Source organism: Octodon degus, unplaced genomic scaffold (genome assembly GCF_000260255.1).
Source record: "Octodon degus isolate 3935 unplaced genomic scaffold, OctDeg1.0 scaffold00001, whole genome shotgun sequence".
In the NCBI taxonomy this organism is placed as follows: Eukaryota; Metazoa; Chordata; class Mammalia; order Rodentia; family Octodontidae; genus Octodon; species Octodon degus.
In genome coordinates, this window is record NW_004524577.1 from 33,412,280 (window position 1) to 33,432,338 (window position 20,059).

The 20,059-nt window shown below is 38.4% G+C and overlaps 1 protein-coding gene across 1 annotated transcript in view; it reads left to right on the plus strand.

The window, feature by feature from the left end:
* The window catches only part of Pde4d (phosphodiesterase 4D), a 1,527,171-nt gene that overhangs the window by 277,560 nt on the left and 1,229,552 nt on the right, over positions 1–20,059 (plus strand). The gene's annotated exons all lie outside the window — the stretch shown is intronic.

Below are 20,059 nucleotides of genomic sequence, written 5' to 3' on the forward strand. Positions count from 1 at the left end.
GAGAATCCTACCAATTAACTGCTAGTTTCAAAAACCTGATGGAGATTCTCAGGATCATTGCCTTAACCATCTTGTGTGTATTAACGTATGGTTTTGTCCCCGCTATCTTTTCTAGCTTTTCTCCTTGCCCTCTCTTCATTGTTTAATCCTTCCATCCTCACTTTCCATTTCATTGTGTTATACGTTTCAATTTTTATTTCTTCTTTTGAGTTCTTAAAGTAGGACGACTATACAATATTTACACATGTGGGTCTGGTTTATTTCACTTATGAGTGTATCTTTAAGTTGCATCTACTATATATGATGGTTTGAGTTTATCATTATTTATAGCTGAGTTATAGTCCATTATATAAAAACACCCCATCTTTTCATCCATTCCTCAGGTGACAGGCATTTTGGTTGCTTCCAAAATTTGGCTATCACAAATTGTGCTGTTATAAACATAGGTACGCATATATCTTTATGGTATGATGTTTTCAGTTCCTCCAGGAAAATTCCCAGTAGGGGGACAGCTGGTTTGAATGGGATTTCCTGTCCTAGTTTTTTAAGGAGTCTCCACACTGATTTCCATAATGGTTGCACTGGTCTACATTCCCACCAGCAGTGGAGAAGGGTTCCTTTTTCCCCACAGCCTCTCCAACATTTGTTGTTGGTTGATTTCTTTATGATAACCATTCTTTCTGGGGTGAGATGGTATGTCAGCATTGTTTTGATTTGCATTTCACGGATGGCTAGTGATGTGGAGCATTTTTTCATGTATTTATTAGGAGAAAACTAAATTCTAAGTTCACTAATGCAGTACTGAAATTGTGAGCTCTTATTTTTGGGCAATGAGCATTTCTAAAGATGAAGGATGGTAAGATCTTTATACATTAGATGATAAGGTTTTATACATCAGATGATAAGGATTTTATATATTGTAATTCAAAATGGTACCAGTGAGTTGGAGAAACACTCCAAGAAGCACACAAGCCGTGCTCGACGCATGACTCACTGTGCACAGGCTGTGTATTTTCTGCACTGCACAGTGAGCTGTGGTCTCAATCACGCATGAGTATGTTGAGAAAGCCCAATTGAATGTGCATCTCGGTTATTTGCAAGCATATTCTGTGCAAAGGAGAATACTGAGAGTCACCAAGAAGGTGTGAGCTCCCCCAAGGTGTACGGGAAAGAGCAGCCATGTGAGTTTGGATCTGAACCCACTTTTGGTTAAGCCCAAAGACTTATATCTTAAGGCACAGAAAGCTTCTCAGAGAAGGAAAAATGAGCCATGAGTAGTTATTATGACATATAAAAGAGAGATTAATTGTCAGGTGGTCCAAGAGTTAGCATTGTACAGTCATAAGTGGTGTGGCTGAAAACTGGGCACTCATCTTCATCCTTGGCATGTGATCTGAACAGATAGAAGAATGAACCAATAAGCACATTTTTTTTTTTTTTTTTGTATTTACTACAGGGTCTCACTACACAGATCAGACTCTCCATGATCCTCTTGTTTTTAGCCTCCCAAGAGTTGGCTTTACAGGTGTGCACCACCACGCCCAGTCTCAATCGCTGGCTCAGTGCACCCTGGGGGCGGGGCCAGCAGGGCATGCTGGGAACTGAACCCTGGCCCCTGTGTCTGCCTAAGCAGGTGCTTTAATCCACTGAGCTATCAGGCCAGCCAATAAGTACTTCTAACTTTGGGGAAATGAAGTAGAAATTGAGGCAACAATCTTATTCATGAGGTGCTCAAAACACACTGTTATTTTTTGGTAGATTTTCTACAAGAGAGGTAGTATCTGCTGCTAAACACTTGATGTATATTAATAGTGGTACTAATTGAACATTAATAAGATGTCAGGCATTGACTGCTCTGTGGACATCTTCTCATTTAATATTAGTATGACCCTATGATGTAGATACCACTAATATTCTCAGCTTAAGAGTCTGGGGCATAAAGGGTTAAGTAACGCTTCCAATAACACACATCTCTGCGGCTGCCTGTCTGGTTAGAGCCACCCTTCAGTATACACAGTCCACTGACTCCAGCACCCCTGTGCATAGCTTATATGAAAAGATACTGCATTCCCATGCATTCCTGTGCATCCTCCTGCGCAGCTTGAAGCATCTGTAGGTTACTCAGAACATCTAATATAAAGGCAAATGCTATGTAAATATTTGCTATACTGTTGTGTTTAGGAAATAATGATAAGAAAGAAGCTCACATATGATAAATGCAGACATAAATAGCGTGGCACGGCCTATTGTACTTCAACAATATTACATGATTTTGCACTTGGTTTGCCTAGGTAAATTTGATGCCCCAATCAGACCATGGCTGCAGGATTACATTGAGGCATGCCATAGTGACCTTGTATGGTGTCTCTCATTGCTATTAATTTTGCTTTAGCAAATGGTATATTGGATTTGGCATCAGGACAAATGAATTCAGGTGTCAGATAAACACTTCTTTCATCCGTGAAGAGTAGACAGTGTCACCTGCTGAAGGCCACCATCACTGGGCCACGTCTCTGACTGAATTGCCACAGAGTAACGCATTTCCAGTTGTGTCCTCTAGGGGCAAGGGATGTTGGCATAGCCATGATTAATCGTGACTTGGGTGTCCTGGATGATAGCATAAAAGAAGTTTTCTCTTGCCTTAGTGTGATGTTCACATTTCTGTCGAACTTCACACCCGGTAGCAGTCAAAGGATCAGACAAAACAACAAAGGAACAGTGATTGGTTTTCCAATACTGGCATTCGCCCTGTGAGAAACATCTTTGTCTCATCCAGAAAAGGTTTATTATCTTTGGTTTATCATCCCTAACTAAAAATAAAATTAGAAGTGTGCAGTGAGAAAGGATACACACATTAGGTTTTTCTTTTTTCTTTTTTTTTTTTTTAATTGCTTCACCTCAATTCTTGATAAGCAGAGATTTACCTGGAGTCACTATTTTCCGATGTTGTTTTACATCATTTTTTATTTTTCACTCACCTATTAAAAAAGATTAAACTCAAGGCTTTTATAGGCAAATAAACACAACTGGAAGCCATACTATGCTTTTGTAAGAACCAAGGTTGATTGATGATTTTTTTCAGGTATAAGGAAATATTCTTAAGGTATGTTGATGGTTGCATTGAATTAGCAATTTATCAGATGATGTAGTTCTGTGGGTAATTTATCATCACTTCAGATTAACTTTACCCTGTCCCAATATTCAGGATTATCTAGGATGTGTGAAATATGTTTCTGAAATATTGATTAACCCATCTTAAACTTCTCCTTTTGATTTAAAGTCCTTGATTTCAGGCCCTAATTCCAGGCATGTCAGATATCTGGTATCATCTGAGCATCTGTAAAGGTAGGGAATATTAAGTAAGAATACTGTCCTTTCCCCCCTCACAATTGATTCTTTGGCTAGGATTGTAATACTGTTTCCACTAAAAGTGCTACTTAGAATTTTATTCCTCATCTCTGTTCCGGTTCTTTGCTATCAAATTGAGATAGCCTCTCCAATCTGAAAGACTCCCAATCTATCAAAAAGGGACAGCTTCTTCTTTCAAAGCAGATTCAATCTTTTTAACACACACTCATCTTAGAGCTAGCCAAGGGTCTGCAGGAAAATATTGATTTCTGGGCCCATTGTTATTTTAAGTGCTTCCAGGAGACTGCAGAGTCGGAGAGAGATCCAACAATCCCTGGCATGCCTGGGGGGTGGCTTGTTCTTTCATATTTGTGGAACCCTGCGTTGAGAGGGAAAAACATCTAAAAATAAAACGCATTTACTCTGAACCTCTGGGGCAAGGTGCAAAGAGCCTGTTCTGTAGGAACCAAGATTAAAAATTAAGTGGTTGAAATCTGCAGAGCAACTGCCATCAGCAAAACCCTGGGCTCTTTCTGGTTAACTTTGGGCCAGCTGATTAATTTCAATAAATTGACTTTGAGTACTCCTGTCCTTTGGTCTTCTTTGGCTGATCTCCATAACTCATAAGGACCCACTTGCTGGTGGGTGGTTTCTTCACAGCCAGCTATCTATCAGCCTTCCGAAGCACTGATTTAACCCACAAGCATGCACAGTCGCCAAAATAGCATCTGTTTTGTTCAACACGCTAGTCAAGTTCCCATAGGTAGGGATGAAAAAACTCCACGGTGGTCTAACATGTCTCATTCTTGTAGTGCCTCCCTTGAAATGTAGCATGCAACGAAAAATAGAGAATGGTGTTATATAGCACAGTTTAAAATTTATTGATAGGGATGCATAAGTGGGAGAAAGTAACTCAGAGGGAACTGGTACATTAATCATCTTCAGGCTCATCCCTGGTCTATGGGACTTTGCTCCAATTTTCTACTCTTTCCGTAAGAATAAAACCTAAGACTGAAAGACTGCATGCTATATTCTTCTCCATTGCTATATGTTTCCCTGTCCACCCATTTCCCTGTCATTGCTACTATGTTTTTAAGAAGCTTTCAACAATGACCTGGTTTTAATCATCTTTTTGAAAAGTTCTCTTCTTTTGGTGCAACTTCAGAAATATTAAAAAAAAAAATCTTTGGAAGTCATCTAACTGAAGGAGATAGGACAAGTCCATGGCTGATGTTTGACCAAAACAAGTGGGCTGTGTAATTGTGAATATTGATTATGTGAATTGGAGTGTGATTTAGTTCAAAAGAAAAATATTTTATTTTTGGATGACAAATACATTTATATTTGTTTTAAAGTCCCCATATGACTTTAGCATTGATGTTCATCTTTTTTTAAAAAAAAATATAATTAGTACAGGGTCTATAGGGTCTCACTACACAGATTGGACTTGTAGTGATCCTCCTGTTTTCAGCCTCCCAAGCACTGAGATTATAGGCACGTGCCACCACTCCCAGTCTCTGTGGCTGTCTCAGTGCACCACGGGGGTGGGGCCAGCAAGGAAGGCTGAGGTTCTAATCCCAGTCACTGGGCCTACCTAAGCAGATGCTTTAGTCCACTGAGCTATCTGGCAGGCCCTGAGGCTCATCTTTGAAGTTAAACCTTATGTGTTGTGTGCTTACGACTGAGGTTTTAGTCCCTGTGGCAATGCTATTTGATGGTGGGAGAGCCTTCTCATTATGAGCCTCGGTTGTGGTCCTTAGTTTACCTGGAAGTAGAGGTAGAATTTCAAACATGTCTGCTTGGTAATTCTCAGAGGATACCTTGAATTCTTACAAAAGGATTGTTATAAGAAGAACAAGTTTGGGCCTCTTCCATCCTTCCCTGTGTTGGCGCCCACTGCTCTCACTGATGCTCAGCCAAGGGGCCTCCTACTCCTAGACGGGAATGTCCAAAAACTGTGCTCCAAATACGGCTATTCTCTATTAGGCAGTCTGTTCCTGTTTGTTATGCTGATGCAAAACTGACTTGTGTGTCATCCAATTATATATTTGAAAATAACGTTAGGAGTCTAAGGAGGCTAAGGACACAGGGTCACTTTTGTGCAAGTTTATGCTTCTTTGAGCCCAAGTCAGCCCCTGACTCTTGGCTGGTTGGTGATAGACACTGTCTAGCTGCAGCTAGGGATGTGTGTCCTCACTGATTAGGAACTGAGGCACATCAATAAAAGATGCTTTCATGTGCAAAGAATCTTCAAATTAAACAGCTTCCCTTCAGTATTGTTTTTGTTACATGTTTTGCATAGTCTTTGGCATGATGAATGATAATTTGTGAGTGCAAAATCTATGTTGCAAAGAATTTTTAAGAATTTGACTAGTTTTCAGCAGGATTGCTTGTATCTGATAGTAGGAAAGACAGGTTCACGATGAATGAGGTCAGAATGCCCAGAGAAGCGTTGTGGGAACCCTGGAAATGTTGGCAGAGGAGGATTTTTCAGCTGTGGAATTCAAGGAAAGGTCAATTTGATGGTCTTTCTGAAAGTTGTTTTTCATTTATTTTAAACTGTCTGGCATTATCAGTGCTTCTCATAGCACACTGAATTAAGCTTTAATTTTCAGCCTCAGTGGCAACATCGATTCAAACTTAGTATCATTTTCTAGGACATAAAGTGCGCGATATCTATGTTATTTATAAGTAGAGGAAGGATGCGGTGATCAATACATTTTGATTTCTGCTGCCTTCCAGTTCGTAGTATTATATATATATTTTTTTTTCCAAAAAAGGTATGCCTGTTTGTATCTTTGCAAAATGTACTTTTAGGCTTTTTAGCTCAAATAAGGTGTGACTTCATTTAGATAGTACTTCTTGTCACCCTGTGTGCTATTAAATCTAAAGCGTGTGAGTCCTTAAGCTGACCTGGAATGTCAGCATTTTAATATTTTAACATCATCCTTGCCTTAGCCTGTTTGCATATTGCCTATTGCATGCAGGCTAAACTTAAGGACTTTGTTAAACAGAGTATACATTGGTAAGTAATTTTGACATAACTTGTTTCATGGGCTAGCTGTATTTTATGAGCAGCTTTATATTTTACTTTGGAGTAATCCATTGCACTGAGTGAAAAGCTGAATTTCTGTCCTGCTGTGATTTGGTATTGACCTTGCTCTGCTGGTTACTTATTATTTTGACCTGAGTGCTTCGCAGGAGACATCCCAGTGAGGGCATGAGTGGGAAAGGGTGCCGAGTGCTCCGGAGTTGTACTTACACACCATGAAGCTGAGGTCAGCTTCTCCCTGAAGGACGGCAACCCACGGAGACCACTTCCTCCTTGGGGAGCTGCCAAGGGTGGCAGCTTCTGAGGAAGAGGCCCAACCTCAGGAATGGGCAGAGGCGTTGTCTTCCTCAGAATCACCTTCATGGCAGTGGGCCATGCGTGGCCCTTTCCTGCTATGACTCAGTCCCCACCCACTCGACGGTTAACAGTTTTTGGGAAGAGACAGAAGACGCAGCTGTGGCTGTTGGAGCCGCACACTGTCACTATTGGGCGACTCTTCTTGCACAGTGAAGGCCAGACGCTCCTTGGTCAGGTATGGCTCCATGTCTTGAGGGTGACTAGGAACAAAAAGTGCCAATGTGCATGTGTCAGATGGGAGAGGGTATAGATATAGATTAGCGGGACACTGACTTTACGAAAATCTAGACACTTCCTGTTGGAATCAGAAAGAGGCAGGCAAGAAAATTTTGATTCCAGGGTCTACCAAAGTCAATTTAATGGGAGCCTGAAAATATACTCAGCTGGAGATAAGACATCAATAAGAAACATGTGCTTTTAAAAAAAGACTAGAAGGGTCTTGGAAAAACTGTCAGCTCATCCTCTCATTTGCTTTTCCATTCCACTACCTGAGTTGGAGTTACTGTGGTCTCCTGGGTGAACACACAGGGCTCATAACTGATTTCCTATGTGCATCCTGCTCCACGGAGGTTGGCTTTCTTGTGCTGAAAATGGAAGTCATGCTTGCCACTTCTCTGCCCACATTGGGCAGGGGCTTCCCATCTCCTTAGGAACGTTCTTACCGTGGCCACCGGGGCCTTCCTGGGGCTGACAGTGGCCCCTCTCTTTCCCGGTTTGCCCTGATTCCTTACTCAGGTCTTGTGCTTTACTTGTTTCTTGGATGTGACAAACACCCTCCTTAGAGCCTCTCCACCTCGTCTCCCTCTGCCTTGCCTGCTCCTCCTCCAGATGTCCACATGAGTCACTTCCCCACTTCACTCCTGTCTGTCTTCTGTGACTCTTGAGAAGAGAGGCTGGACGGCCGTGCTGTCTGCAAGCCCACGCGTGCACGCCCAGCTCTTTCCTGCCCCCCACCCCGCTGCCTGCTTTCTCACTGCCTGCATCTGCGGCCCTCATAGTCCACTGTGTGACACCATGACATTGCCTCCTGGTGGCTCACAAGCAGCTGAATGTTGGCTCTTTTGTAAAGTTCAGTCACAAATAAATGTATTAGTTTATTTATTATTTTTATTTCTCCCTTAAACTAGCAAGTAAGTGCTGTGAATCCAGGTGTTTGCTTGGGTTTTGGCAACATCTCTGGGACATACAGCTCAGCAAGGGTTTAGAAAAGTTGTATTAAATGAATGGAAATGATAGTGAATGGAAAAAACATACATGGGAAGTAACGTTTGTGTGTATGGTTTGGAAGTGAATTTGGGCTTGGGAGGGGGTCCAGAACATGAAATGTTTTCTTTGAGTCCAGGTCAATTTCAGAGTAAAGTTTCTAATTGGAGCTTTGAGATATTTATAGATTTTATGTTCTTTTCATGTATTTTTTTTTTCCTAAAAATGGGACATAATAAAAGTTTTGGATAATATAATTCTGAATTTAAAAGGGTTGGCAGTTGCTAAGTTGCAAAGATTTGCCTTGCCCATGATGGTGATTTTTACTAAGGAAGGGAAGTTGTTTTTCACTTCCAGTTCTAGAAATGTGGTTAATTTGAATGTCCACCCTATCACAGGCCCTTCGATAAAATAAAATGAAATGAGATAAAGTAAAAGATAAGATGAAATAAAAGATAAGATGAAATATAAAATAAAATAAGCAGCTTGTTTCATGGACATCTGATGCTGAAAGGAAATGGAGACCTTGCTGTGGGTCAGAGGTGAAGATGGGATTGAAAACCCCTGGGATCACCAATGGACCTTATGCTGCCGCTGCCCTGGAGGGAGTGTGATTAGTCACGGTGACCAAGGGCTTGACTCTAACAGTCATGTGGGGACATGAAAAAATGGAAAAATTGAGACTGGAGCAGGAATCTTCAGCCTAAAGTTGTGAGGTCTGAAGAAAAGAGAGGAGGAGGATACCCCTGGTCAGTGCAGAGGGACGAAGAAGCATCACTCTAGAAAATAATGTCTCCGTCAAAGATAGATTGCTGAGGATTTGCACCTCTCTTGGGTTTGGGGTTTGAATTTGTACAATTTACACAGAATAAAGCCATGCTGTTATGTTGAGCTGTAGGGGACTCAGGTCAACAATTTCTGACATTGCCAGTCGAGCGGAAGACCCAATACTATTATGGACTACTGGACTCTTTTAGAATATTTTGCTGAGTTAACACACCTATAATATTCAAATAACGGAACTAAACAAAAAAAATGGGATACAGATGAACGTCCATTTTGTATCTGTGTATTCAAAATGGTTAGGATAGATATATAGTTACATTCTCTTAATGAATAGAGTGATTTGTTGTAATAGTGTTGGTAACTAGGATATCAAATCTGCATCTTGCATAGCAATTAACCACTAGGAAGAATGTATGCAATGTGTCAATTATTGAAACTGTCCTACCAATTTGATTTGAAACTGTCTCATTGCTATTTGTTTCTCAATAAAATTATGGGAAAAAAAGGAAAGAAAAACTTGAAAAATTAATCCCAAGGAGACTAAAGCACCTGATTGAATTACTTACAGACTTCTTTGCAGAGAGTTGCTATTAAACTGAATTTCATAAGTTTCCTAAAGATAAAGACCATTAGAAAATTCACTGGCAAAAAGATCTCTGAGAAGAAACATAAGAAAAGTATGATCAAAATCTAAGACCTTTAGGGACCAGGAAGATGGCTCAGTAGAATAAGTGCTTGTCTGGCAAGCACAAGGGCCTGAGTTTAATCCCTGGTTCTGAAAAAAAAAAAAGAAAAAAAAAAGAATCTAAGACCTTTAAAACATGGAACTATTAGATTATATTGAGGCTATAAAGAAGACAATGATTTGCAATGTATTAATTATTGCAACTCTCCTATTAATCAGTTTTGAAACTGTCTCATTGCTATTTGTTTCTCAATAAAATTAATAATAAAAAAGAGACATAAGGAAGGGCTTATAAATATAAGAGGAAAATTAGGTTTAAAAAATGAACAAAAACTCTAAAAGCTAAAAATACAACTGAAATTAGAAAATTATCATAAGTTAAACAAATTGTACATGGCAGAGGAAAAAATAGTAGAGTACAATATAATTTGAAGAAATCAACCAGAAGGTGCTGAAAAATCTAGAAATATCAAAGAGAATCCCAAGATATATTGAAGAAAATGAAAGGATTAGATGGTTTTAGCAAACTTTCTAGAAGTTAATATTTTACTATGATGCAATAAAATTAGTAACTAAAAAAAAAAGAACAAAGAATACCATGGATTTGAAAATTAATACACATGCTTATAAACAACTCATAGGTCAAACAAGAAACATAAAGTTAGACAATATGCAAAACTTAATCTTAATATAGTATAACAAAACTTATTGGGCTGGTCAGATAGCTCAGCAGACTAAATTGCCTGCTTAGGCAGACACAGGGACGGGGTTTGATCCCCCTTGTGCAGTGCCAGCTCTACCCCTGGGGCACACCGAGATAGTGATTAAGACTGGGCATGGTGGCATGCCTGTAATCCCAGCACTTGGGAGGCTGAAAACAGGAGGATCACTGAGTAGGATCTGTGTAGTGAGACCCTGTAGACCCCCTGTACTAAATACGTAAAAAAGAAAAAAAAATTATAGGAAGCAAAAATAATGGTAGGTAAAAATATATTGTCTTAACTATACCAGAAAAGAAAATATGGTTGCACTCTAAGAACTGAGAAAACAAAGTATAATAAAACAAAATGTGTATAGTAATAAAATATAAAGCATATCTGAACAAAACAAAAATTCATTTTTTAAAAAGTCTGAATATTACAGTTAATTATACTGTTACAAAAAATGCTTTGATGTTTTGGATAAAGAATAAAGATCCCTGTTTATATTTAAGAAATTGTCATCACCAGTGCCATAAATAAAGGAAAGAAATAAAAGCTAGAAGAAAATAAAAGAGCAAAATTGTTATGAAGACAGTGAATAAACAAAAATTAGAAATAATGCAAAAATGTTCAGGAGAATTGGTGTACACAAATTGAATCCTGTTTGTATATTCTGATAGCAAACAATTAGATCCTTTTACAATCAGATAGTAATAAGTACTACCCACAAAAACCTAGAAACAAATATAGTAATAAATATAACAAAAGACACAAAAGTCCTTTTCAGATCAATTGCCAAATTTAAAGTAAGAGAAAATTACATAAGTGGGGAGCTATACTATACCTAATATATAGTAAATGTAAGAATTAAGATGCATAATGTGTAGGCACCAACTTCCTACAAGCATGTAATTATGTGCTGTAAACAAATACTAATAAGAATTAAAAATGGAAAAGATTTCAATTTTTTTTTTTTTTTTTTTGGTGGTACCAGGGATCAAACTCAGGACCTTGCACTTGCCAGCCAAGTACTTATGCCATTGAGCTATCTCCCCAGCCCAAGATTTCAATTTTTATTGTATTTAAAAATTACAATGAAAACTAGTATAGATGCTGTTAGTTTGAAGAATTTTGATTTTTAATGTATTCTTTTTAAAATAATGTATTTAGCACAGGGTCTATAGGGTCTCAATACACAGATTGGACTTGTTTTCAGCCTCAGATTCTCCAGTTTTCAGCCTCCCAAGTGCTGGAATTACAGGCATGCACTGCCACTCCCAGTCTCAATCGCCATCTCAGAGCATCACCGGGGAGGGGCCAGCACAGCACTTCTGGGGATTGAAACCCTGTCCCTGTGTCTGCCTAAGCAGGCACTTTAATCTGCTGAGATATCCGGCTGTCCCTTTAATGTATTCTTTGATACATCAAAATTACTCTGAAAAATTTGGCAGAAGTATATATGAAAAGCTATAGGACCAATAATAGCAAATGCAATTTTGAAGAAGTTAGGAGGCTTGGTCCTACCGCAGTGTCAGAGAATAATAAATAATAATAAAGGAATAATGATTGAGGTTTCAGGGTATCAGAGCAGCAATAGAAACGAGAACATTTAGAAATTGGCCCATGTATGGCTGAAGATGTATTACAAATTCACATGGAAAGGACACAATAAAAGGTACCAGGAGATATATTTTTATATGGAAAATAAAATAGTACGGTCCCTTCCTCATACTGTATTCAAATTAAATTCCAAGCAGAAAGCCAGTATCAAGTGAAAAATAGAGGATATACATTTTGCAGAGAAAGAAAACATATAGGATATATTCCTGGTCAGTGAGTAGGAACAATTTTAAGAGATTAAAGCACAAACTATCAGGGCTGAGGAAATAACTCACTGGTCTAAGGGCCTGCCTGGCAAGTGCAAGGACCTGAGTTGGATCCCCGGTACTGCATGCTGTGCCACCCTGGAACCCCAGGCACTCTGAGCCAGCCACCAAAACTGGGTGTGGTGGTGTGCACCTGTAATTCCAGCACTGGAAAGGCTGAAGCAAGAGGCTCAGTGTAAGTCTGAGCTGGGTAAGGAAACCCTGTATCAAAAAAACCCCACAAACTATAAAGACAAATAATGATACAATGTATTCAAAGAAAATAGTATTATGTATAGCAAAAGTTACAACAATATTTCAAAATGCTTCAGACTATGAGAAATTTATAATGCCTATAACCAGCAAAAATGACTATATACTTAAAATAAATAAATATTCAGCCCTATAGTAATGTAAGTGAATGTTATGAGTGAATAACTCACAGAAGAGGAAACAAGAATGATTTATAATTAAGGAAATACTCATCCTATCTCAGTAGTAATGGAGTAAATGAAGCTGAGAACATGAACATTTTCTTTTATACCTATCATTTTAGCACAAATTAAAGTTAGAAAATACCAAATACTGGCAACAATGTTGACCAATAAATTGGCACATCCAACTGGTACAGCGGGTTGAAATTATGTAGTAAAGTTAACACTGCACATATCCTAAAGAAAGAATTCTACTTGCATGCATATCACCTGGGAATACACTGTATGTGTCTGCCAAGAGACACTCATAAGATGTCTACTTTTGGGGCGAGGAGATGGCTCAGTGGAATGTCCTGAGTTCAATCTGCAGTTCTGCCAAAAAAAAAGAAAACAAAACAAAACAAGGCCGGCCAAATAGCTCAGCAGATTAAAGATGTCCGCTTTTGTATGATTATATTCTTCCTGGGGAAGTGGCACATGAATATAACACATCTCAGTTCCTTTCATCATGGGAAACAGTATCGGTGGCACTGGGAAAAAATATCTGCATTTCTGTCAATTTCCAGCCTTAGAAGAAGGTAAAAATAAAAAAAATTATAATTATTCAGATAGCTAATTAGTAAAACAGACAAAATGCATCAACTTCATGTGGTATATTAATTTGGATAGATCCAAACAGCAAAGCAAAGCAAAACCAGAAACAAACAAACGGAAGTCTTACAGAAGGACTGGTTTGCCAGAGAAGCGTTACATCCTACTTAGAGTCTGTAAAACAGTATTCTATCTTTTTAAAGAATATCTTTGCAGGGAGTAAGAGAATGAAAAGAGAACAGAAATACTGAGCTCCAATGCTTAAGACACTTTTGTGGAGGAAGCAGGGCGGGGGAAATGGGACCAGAGAGGGAGAAGTCTACTGGGCTTCCAATCTGTCTGAATTGGTTTCTTCTCATCTTTTTATTTGTTAATGGTTTAAGATTCTCAGGGCCTAAAAGTAGGACAGAAGTGTCCTGTGTTTTCTTAACCCAGTTTCCCCTGGTGGTTACAATTCACATAAATAAGGGTACAATTTTTAAAGCCAGGAGTCTGATATTGGTGCAGTGTAGTTTCTATGACTTTTATGCCCTGTGTAGATTAGTGAGACTTACAGTCGCTGTGTCATTACACAAACCTCCCATGCTGTTTTTTATGTTCACCATCCTCCAGAATCCTTGTTTTATGTGTCGATAGTTTCTTTCTTTCTGTTGCTGAGGAGCGTTCTACGATAAGGATATGGCAATCCTTTACCTGTTTACCTATTGCAGGACATTTTGGTCTTTCTATTTTTAGCTGTTACCAGGGCAGCTGCTGTGATCAATTGAGCATAGACAGATTTTTATTTAGCTGTGAATTTCTCTGGAATAAATGCTCTAGAGTAAAGTACTGGGTCATTGGGCAAATATGCATTCAGTTTTATTATTTTTTAATTTCTGTTAGTGCATGATCAGTCCCAAAGCCCTACACATGTAAGCAAGCGCTCAGTTTTTGAGCTCTATTTCTAGCTCTACGTGTTTAGTTTTTTTAACTACCAGATTTCTAATCTTTTTAAAAATATTTTGCTTATTTTAAAAATGTATTTTTAATATATTTAGTACAGGATCTGCAGAGGCTCATTACACAGATTGGACTCATAGTGATCTCCTGTTTTCAGGCTCCCAAGAGCTGGGATTAAAGGTGCGCACCACCATACACAGTCCCTGTGGCCGACCTCAGCATGCCTGGGGGTGGAGCTGGACCTGGCACAGCATGTGACCTGGGAATTGAACCCTGGTCCCTGTGCTTGCCTGGGCAGGTGCTTAGACTGCTGAGCTCTCTGCACGGCCCAGGTTTATCTTTATTCATCGCAGAGTAACATGTAGTCCTGCACTGTGTGTAGATACTGTACTTGCTTTATCTGGTCATCTGTTGATGGACATATAGGCTGCTTCCAAGGTTTAGCTACAATGAACTGGGCTGAGATAACGTGGGCACGCATTCATCACTCTAGTAGGATGTCTTTGACTCTTTTAGGAGGATACTGAGAAGAGGAACAGCTGGGTGAAATAGAATTTCTCCTTTTCATTTTTCCAAGGATCTCCATATCGATTTCTATACCAGTGTATAAGTTCGCATTCCCCACCGACAATGTAGAAGGTTCTCTTCTCCCCTGAAACCTTACCAGCCTTCTTTGAATTTTGCTGAAGCCATCATTTCAGGCAAAAGATGAAATCTCAGTGTTGTTTCCATGCACATTTCTCCAATGGCCAGGGATGCTGAACATGCATGTTTAGTTTTTAAGACAATTCCAAATTATTTTTCTTCAAATAATATTGTGAGAGAACTTAACAATGTTCTCTAACAATATCTGAGAGAGCCAGTTTCTGTGCACCTTTGCAGATATTTGGAATTGCACTGTATTCATGGTCACTGTCCTAATGGGTGTGATCATATCTTATTAGGCTCTTCATTCATTGCTCTAATGGATGCTATACTAGTTTTTACCAGGTTGGAGCACATTGCTGTAATCTCTGTGGCTCCACACAACACAGGCTTGCAGTGTTGCAGTGTCCAGGTCAACTGAAATCAAAGCCTTAGCAGTATGTGTTTCTTTTTGCCAATTATGATACAGAATCCAGTTTTTCCCTTTTCCAACTTCTAGAGCCCACTCTCAGTCCTCTCCTAAGGACTTCCTTTTTGTCTTTAAACTCAACAGCTGTGGTTGGAACTCTTTTGTGCATCATCTCATGCTGACCTTTCTGGACTGGAATTATATTTTTAAAGACACTTGTGATTCACTTGGGCCAGACTGGGTATTCTAGGACAATGGCACTGCTATATTTTAAAATCAACTGATTGGAAACTTGATGTTCTCCTTTACTATGAAAGGTGAGGCACAGTCACTGGCTCTGGAGATGAGAAGAGAATATTTTCTCAAAGCTGCCATTCGCCCACCATAGCTCCAGGAGTTAAACACCTTTCTGTGTGCTTCTGCGCCGTCCACACATGTTCTTCAGTGAAATAGCTAGATCTTTTGATCAATTTCTAATTGGATTATTGCATTACTATTGAGTTTTGAGGGATTTTTCTGTGTAACTTTTGTTGTAGAAGACAATTTGTCCCTTGTCTAGCATACGCTTTGCAAATATTTTCTTCCAGTGTGCAGCTTAGCTTTGCATCTGCTTAGCAGAGTAATTCAAAAGTTTTATTTTGGCGAAGTCTTAGTCATTGATTTTTCTGTTATGCATTATGCTTTTGTTCTTCTGAGAATCCATTACCATGCCCTAGTCTTGAAACTTTCTCCTATCTTCTACAAGGTGCGCAGCTTCAACTTTTACCTTTAAGTCCACTCACTATTTTAAGTTTTAAACACGTAGTGGTGTGAATTCAGGTCAATTTTATTTCCATAGATATTCACATGGATGACTCTGTCTTACTTTCCTTTAGTTATTGCTGCAGCAAAATACCTGAGACCTAAAGTTAAAGGAGACAGGTTTATTCGGCTTACAGTTGGGAAAGTTTTCTGTCCACAATCGGCTGGCTCCAAGGCGGGGTGGTTGGCAGAGGGCCATTGCAGGGAAGAAACAGTTTGGTTTTTTGTTTGTTTGTATTTTCCATAATTTTGTTGACAGACAAATAGCAATGAGACAGTTTCCAATCAAATTGGTAGGGCAATTTCAATAATTAACACATTGCATACTGTCTTCCTCGTGGTTATTCGCTGTACAAGATGCAGACATGATATCCTATTTACAAACACTATTACAACAAATCCCTCTATTCATTAAGAGAATGTAAGTATATATCTATCCTAACCATTTCGAATACACAGATGCAAAATGGACATTCATTTACATATCTCCTTTTTTGTTTAGTTCCATCATTTGAATATTATAGGAGTGTTAACTCAGCAAAAAAAAATATTCTAAAAGAGTCCAGTAATCCATAATAGTATTGGGTCTTCCACTTGACTGGCAATGTCAGAAATTGTTGACCTGAGTCCCTTACAGCTCAACATAACATAGCTTTACTTCTTGTACTTCATTTTTATACTTTTCTGCTGGATGGTTAAGACCCAGGTAAAGCAGGACCTATGCAACAAGAGTTGTAGCTTTTGGATCTGATAAGGTTAGTGAAATCCCCTCAGGATTTATCCTGAGATCCTGTACCTCAGATTGTAGAACCTTTGTCAGTGTCTGCCATGTGGATGAGTCATGGCCATTGCTTGGCCAATGTGCTCTCTGTGAAAGCCTAAGAGAATGTTTTCTCTCCATGTGACTCTCCTTAGGCACACTCTACATCATCAATCACCACACCCAGCCTCAATTGCTATCTCAGCATGTGAGTGGGAAGGGTGTGCTGGGGCCAGGAGGCAGCACAGCAGGCCAGGGAATCGAACCCCAGGCCCCTGCACCTGCTTGCAGGTGCTTTAATCCGCTGAGCTATATAAACCTATAATTTAGAGTAAAGCATATTTTCTGCCCCATCTTGCCAGGGAACTACTGGGGAAGGGTTAGAGCAAGAAAGTAGCAAAAGAGTTAAATTACTTAATTTTCTCTTGTTTTGGCAAGTGATAAGATTTTTGTTATCAGAAATTTTGGCATTGGTAAAATAATAAAGGATTATAAAGTTCATTTACATATGCTATTGTCTTTCTTTTTCTAAAGAAAATCAATCTGACATTCTTCGTATAGACTGACATTCAAGGCTCACAAGGCAGAATCAGTTGATTCCTGAAAACATTTTTTTAAAAATGCTTTTTTTTCCCCAAGGATGATCTATATTAAATGATACATACATACAAAGGATATGTGTATTATAAAGGAGGAAAAGGGCAGGTGAGACAGCTCAGTGGACTAAAGCACCTGCTTAGGCAGAACTCAGTGACTGTGGTTTGATCCCTGGTGTGCCATGCTGACCCCACCCCCATGGCGTGCTGAGATGGTGATAGAGACCAGGCATGGTGGTGCGTGCCTGTAATCCCAGTGGTTGGGAGGCTGCAAACAGGAGGATCATTACAAGTCTGATCTCTGTAGTGAGACCCTGTAGGCCCTGTACTAAAATACAAGCAAAGGGTGAGAGATAGGACCTCACTGGAAAAGCTGGGGAAATCTTAAAGTTTATATTTTAGTTAGTAGCATAGTTAATTACATTGTTTGTCAATGTATCATAGTTGTATAGGATATTAATACTGTGTGGACGGATATGGGGATCCCATCTACTTTCTTGTTTTCTTTTTAAATTATTACTGATTTATTAAATGTATTTTTGTTTGTTTTTAATTTTATTTTAAAGAATAAAAAAAGAACAAAAACAAGAACAAATAGCAAAAACAAAGACAGAAACAGAGTAACAAACCACAATACATATGATACGTATTTTCAAAACAAAAATAGCAAATTAAATGAGTCTGGGCATAGTGGTACATGCCTGTAATCCCAGCACTAGGAAGGCAGAAATCAGGAGGCTCACTACAAGTCTGAGCTGCTTAGTAAGACCGTGCACAAAAAAACAAAACGAAACACAACAACCTTTAAAAAAAATTTTAAAAATAGCAAATTAACAACAGTTGGTTATATTACATACTTTTATCACCAAATCTGTTGCTCAAATTAATAGATATAGGTTTGCAAGATTGGACAAATATTTGAACATCAACACTTAATTTCAGTAGATCTTATTTTTTTCTTGACCTTTTTACTTTATTATTTTAAAATTATTTTAAGAGGGTATAATACTAATTGATAAGACATTAGAAGTGGTACACATGTAGGAGAACAAGACGAGAGGTCTGCAGCCGTAGTTTTTATATGGCACATTGTAGTCTTTGACGTAGCCATTTAGATCGTAGATACTTGCATATAGTTAGTCAAAGTGAAAATTTTAAACATTAACTACTATTTTCAAAAGATTTATGGAAATTAATAATACAATCATCTCAGCTATCCTGTATATGTACTTGCATGATTTTACCCCTTTCCTTTTTTCCCTATTTTTCTCCTTTTCCTCATCTTTGTTGTTTATTCTTATATTCAGTTTCTTTCCATGTTACTATACCTATTATACCTTTCAGATTTTTTTTTTATTCTTTCAGATTCTTATACTATGGAAACAATATGATGTTTTACATATGTAGGTCTGGATTATTTTTACTTACGAGTATAGCCTCTAGTTAAATCCATTTACCTATAAAGGTCTCAAGTTTGTGTTTCTGTATAGCTCAGTAGTCCTCCATTGTATAAAAATACCATGTCATTTTATCCATTTCTCAGGAGATGGATATTTTGGTTGTTTCCAAGTTTTGGCTCCCATGTACTTTCTTTGAAACTTCTATACCTATTTACAGTAACTTCTGCCTAATTTTTTTTTTTTTTTTGTGGAACTGGGGATTGAACTCAGGCCCTTGCACTTGCCAGGCAAACGCTTATTCTGCTGAGCCATCTCCCTGGCCCCCAAATGGCAGAAGGATTTTTTTTTTTTTTAAATTTTTATGTAAAAAAAGTTCAGCTGATTAGATGATTCATTCACACATTAAATCTGGAGAAGCACTGCTGGTACACTCTTTAAAAATACGGCTTCCTCAACCTTATGCCATAGCTCTTACATCAGAACTTCTGTGTATGGTGTTATTTTTTAAATTAAAAAAAAAATCCTTGGTAATTTGAATGTATACTAAAATGCAATAATACCAGATTATAATTCTTTTTGAAAAAATGTAATACAATGTTTAAGGCTTTGTTTCATAAATGCCAGTCTGTATTTTGATATAGGGCCATTATAAAATTTCTGCTAGTCTATAGCAAAATAAGGAAAAATGTTATGTTGGACTTCTGAGAAAGCCCATTTAGAGCTATGTGAGCCAGCACCTCAATGAACCAACCATACCTGGTGAACATAATTAAAAAACTCAACCATTTCCATCTCTGGGAACTATCCTAAGTGGATACAGCAAATGGATAAACCCATTTATGCAAGAAAATTTGCTAAATGTTGGTTACAAAGTGAGAGTTCATGGCATTTAAGCCCAGCTCCTTCCATTTCTCCTTGGCACAATAACTCAGCATAATAGAAACTGCATTTGGAGTGGTTGTAGTTCAAATGTGAGTCCCCCTCTCAACATTCTAGTCCACTCCTAGGGACAGCCACGTCATTCTGATGCCAGCCTTCCCAACTCCATGTCGCAGAAGCTCTATTTAAGCAAGAGCCCTGGGAGGCCGAGGGCTTCTTTATTTCTCTCATCAGCACAAATGTGAAAATAAGTGATAGTTTCAGAGAACTGAAAGAAATCATGCTTTAAAAATTAAAGAAGAGTATCCTGATAAGATCTTAAACAATAAGGAATGTCAGTAAAGGGGCAGAAATTATGAAAGTGAAACAAATGGAGATGCTGGAGTTGATAATTAAAAGTAACCTGAATAAGAAATTCGCTGTAGAAGTTTAATGGGAGTTTTGCTTTGGCAGTAGAATTAATAAATGAAGATACAGTGATGGAGATTATACAATCCAGAGAACCAAAAGAAAAAAAGGAAGTATGGGGGATACAGATGAATGTCCATTTTGTATCTGTGTATTCAAAGTGGTTAGAATAGATATATAGTTACATTCTCTTAGTGAAT